Source organism: Lygodium microphyllum, chromosome 2 (assembly GCF_053477565.2).
Source record: "Lygodium microphyllum isolate KBCC chromosome 2, Lygodium_microphyllum_v1.1.10, whole genome shotgun sequence".
NCBI classification, from domain to species: Eukaryota; Viridiplantae; Streptophyta; class Polypodiopsida; order Schizaeales; family Lygodiaceae; genus Lygodium; species Lygodium microphyllum.
The window spans coordinates 59,172,434-59,177,231 of record NC_141136.1 but is presented as its reverse complement, the minus strand read 5'-3'; positions in this window follow the sequence as shown (position 1 = coordinate 59,177,231).

Below are 4,798 nucleotides of genomic sequence, written 5' to 3'. Positions count from 1 at the left end.
AAGGCTTTGTCTCTTCCCTACAAAGGAGAACCCTTTGTTACAACCATACAATTATTCTCCGATGATGAGATTCTCAAGCTGTTACAGAAGCAAACCAAAGAGGTTCTGGATGTTAAGAAGGTGATTAACACTTCAGGAGTGCCTTTTTCCATGATCACTGATCCTCTTTGGACGTTAGTCTGCCAATTCCTCCAAGACAGGTTTATGCGTGCCAAAACACCATCTCATTATTTGTCCAAGGAACTCTTCACAGTTTCCAGGATGGTGTTAAAAGGGGTGGCCATTGATTGGAGTACTTACTTGCTTACGAAGATGGACCAATATTTTGTCAAAGTGACCAGAGGGAATGTCACAAATGTCACCTATGGTTCCTATTTATATGCTTTCTTGACATACTCCGGCCTCAAGAAGGGTGTGCTACCACCTCCTCCATTTGATCCAGTACCTCCCCCTCCACCTTCAGAGGATTCAGAACCTATTGACATAGAGAATCTTGATTCCCCTCCTCCGTTGGTCATTCAACAGAAACACTTGAAGTGTGTGGCAGATAAAACTCCCCCCCAGTCATTCCTTCAGTCACAGTTCCTGCTACTTCTGGCAGTGACCTCCCTGCCTACCTCACATGTAATAATTTATTCAGGGCACATAGAGAGGATTCTTTGGAAATATCAGTCCCTTCACTGAATAGTTTAGTGTTAGGAGATTCTATTCCATTCCTTTGTAATGACATCTAGAGTTCTATTGAACTTTCAGTGGACAGCTTGTGTTTAACAGCTATATGCTTCTTTCTATGAAGAATTGATGCAGTCCAAAGACCAGTTGCATATAGCGGAATGCTGCCCGAACATCATCAAACATTGCCAATTGTTTTTCTTTGTGAGCCAAGTTGGGCTTCTTTTTGCATCGATGACTCAAAAACAACCGCATTATGGGCAGAGAAATTGATCATATATGCAACCTCAAATTTCCTAAGAAATACATCTAGATTCTCAGCTGATGAGCCAACAAACTTCAAATGGAACCTATGCATAGGCAGTCATCCAAGTGTGGATTGAAATATCACAAGACAGAATATGTAAAATCATGATTGATTTAGCTTATGCAATAGCCACCTTGCTCACTTTAGTAGCATCATAAGAGTGATTGATGAACCAAGGTACACATTTCTAGGTCTACAAACAAAGCGCGAGGGCTGTTTGTGGAGCTGTAGAGTGAATTGCTTTGCTCGAAAATCATCATCACTAAGAAATGGAGTCCCCTAAGGAGATGGAATTCGATGCCACTGCTCATGCATAGACCACAGTCAGAATATAGACTCAACATCCTCTAGTGGACCTTGAAAGTGCATGGGCATAAAAACTTACACACATGGGAAATATTAGTGTGCTTGCCATGTGTAATTGGGTCCAAGTCTCAGTTGTGGTTGCCAAGTGCAAGTTGGTTACACAAGCTTTATGGAACAACATATTCTTAACATACCTACACCCAATATAGGGGTATGCTAGTATTGTGGGTTCAATTGTAAAACATATAAAAAGAAATGACTACCATTTGCACTAATTGAGATAAGTACTTAATCAGGAAAAGAAATGCTCATATATGCCAGCAAGGGTTTACAAAGTTCAATAGCAGACTCAAAACATGTATTATATCACAAAAGGGCAATCACTTAGAAAAATTCATCACAACGGACTAGAAAATCATGGTTGCTATTGCAACATTACAATGTATGGAAGAATGTAAGGTGATCTTTGAATTTGGGAAATGTTTGGACCTAAACAGAGAGTTGAAGAGGGACGAAGGGGGAACCAAGAGGAATGTAAGGGGATCTCTAAGTTTGGGAAAGATTAGGACCCAAACAAAGAGTTAAAAAGGGACAAAGGGGGAGCCAAGAGGAATACACCACTTCTTTTCTAATCCTTTTATAGCTTTTGGTGCTTGCGGCATGAAGTCCATCTTCCCTAAATTGTGGCTAATCCGCCATCTTCTATTAGTGCACCACTACCATTAGCATTGACAGCCTCTGTTAGCCACCATTCTTTGAATGTTAATTTGGGTCACCAATTAGGGCCAGACAGCTACCTGTTGCTCCTAACCTCTGACCCAAATACAGAGCCACAACAACCTTTCAAGGTCATCTGACCCGATTTAACAACTAAAATTTCTTCTGGGATTGTCTAGCTCTTGACACACTAGTTGATAGAAACACATGATCAATAGCTTATCTTGAGGTCATAGTTGTTTCCTCTGTCAAATCTTCCACCTACTTGTAAGGGAAGGAAAAGTCCCTTGAAATGTAGACATTTGGAATAGTTATAATCTATTAATAAAAGTTGCATATTACATTTTATTACTTATTTGATTGTGCTTACTATTTCCCCTAGGGATTGTAGGGATCCACACTTTCACAATTTCATGTATTTTTTGGGCACAACCATAGTGCACACATGTCTCTTTGGATATACACATGCTAGCAAAACATAAGTGAAATGGTTGTGTACATGCAAGCATGTACATCCTAGTGACATATGTTGTATCCAAAAAATTTTGGATCTAGAACACATTCCATCCAAATAAACATTTTTCCAGGAAGTATATGAGATGTGTGGGGTGGGAGCAATGCTTAGCACCACCCCTCTTTTCACTTGATCTACAATCACCTCGATAAACTTGAGGTGCCAAGATGTGTTATCAACATAAGCATATGAAAATTTATAAAGATCTTTACGAGCAAGAATCATAAATAAATTATTATCAATAGTTCTTGCAAATAAGAACCATAAAAGACTAACTATAATGTAAACTTCTAAAAGCACTTTACTCATTTTGAAAAGTGCTATTGAATCACTTAAAATAATTTTTAAAATGCTTTAAGATTCAAAGAAGATGGAAGTGGAAAATTCACTTTTAACATTTTGAATAGTGTTTTTGGACCACTATAAACATTTGGGAAAACACTTTTTAAAGATTCAAGCAAGTTGAAGTGGAAAAATCACTTTAAACAATTTGAAAATGGTTTGTTTCCTCATAAAGCACTTTAACATTCAAAGAAAATTGAAGTGTAAAAGTCACTTTAAACAATTTAAAAGTGTTTTATTGCCACTAAAGATATTTTAAAATGTACTTTAAGGGTCAAAGCAAGTCTAAGTGATATTTTGGACATGGAAAGGTACTTTTGAGATGGGAAAAAGCACTATTTCTATATGAAAAGTGCTTTTGTCACAAAAAATTAATTCTCATTGTTGAGAAAGAGCGTTGATCTAGATAAAAGCATTGTGGGGCTCTCGAAGTTACAAAACCACAAAATCAGAAAAGAACTATTAACAAAATACCTTTAATCCATACAAAAGCAATGTTAGCTCCTCAAAGTTACAAAACCAAAAATTTGCAACTATAAACAAAATCAAAAAAGAAATATTAAAAAATTTTACAACCATTATTTAGATTATAGCTATAAGGGTTAGGTTGCACAAGGCTCTAGTAGGGGTAGTGGGTGGATTAACCCCATTGTAGCTCGACTGCATAGAAATGGATCAAGGGGAGTGGGGTTTCATCAAACCCCAAAGGCACTCTAGAAACTCAAGAAAAAATAGAAGTTTAGCTCAATTTTAGTAAGGCTAACCAATGAAAGGAAGCCTCGGTTGTCAATGCATATGAATGAAGCAATAGGAATTTATGATTTGATATGTACAAACATTTCTTATACAAGTAGGTATATCAAACTCAACAACCCAATAGTGAGGTGCCATTAGATGGAGCCCTAATCCTTCACTTCATCCTCTTAGCCCTACTACCCCCTAGTTGACCCAACCCTAATTTTGTGTATCCAAAAGTGATTTATAGAAAAAAGCAACAACTATTACTTGGTAAGAAGCAACCATACTATTGTCTACATATAGAGTTGATGGGTCACCTTATCACACTCACAAACCTCAATATTTCCTTGCAATCTGATGATTTTTAGACCACATCAAGAGTTGAACTAGCATTCAATTTAGTGAGCTCTAACCTAGGCCTCTACAATGCATGCACAAAATGTTTTACTATAGTAGATGGTCCCTCCTAACACAATAAGTTGTCTTTGGCTTGTTCAAACTATGTGTTTTTTGAGACCAAAAGCTCTTCCTCCTTCTACAATGGATTCATTACCCCTATCCTATAAAGTAGCCAAATCTTGCAACATCTACATAGATGTTGAACTTTTAGCCAATGTTACGTTTCAATCTAAACACATTAGCTGATCTTTCGTTCTCTTGTCTTGCCTATGATGGTTCAAACTTAGATGCACACCCACTAGTGGATCCAAAAGGCCACTCACACACTAAGAAGAAACGTAGTAGCACATGATCTAGAGCACTAACACAAACATGGGTCAATCATTAAAGAGGGCATATGATCTCTTTGATGAGACCATTGAAAAAACCTCATTTGTGTAGGAGAAAAGATCAACAATGAAGAAGAGAGGTAAGCACTTGCATCATCAGTTGCATGATCGAATATTTATATATGATGAATTTTTGGCACTATGCATTAACTATTTAGATACTTGTGAATGTAGGGAAAAAATAAATGGATGGTTATTTTTCACTCAAAAAATTTTCCTTTACAGCAAAGGAATTGCATGAGTAGTATGGCTTGAGCTTTGAGGTGAAGGTCACTCAAGTCTTGAGTGATGTTGATCTTCCTGATGATCAATGTCTCACATGTTCAAGATATGACATTGAAATGTTCAAGATATACCTGAACCATCTATAACTTGGATTTTTAAAGGACTACAATTTTCTTTTCACAAGATATA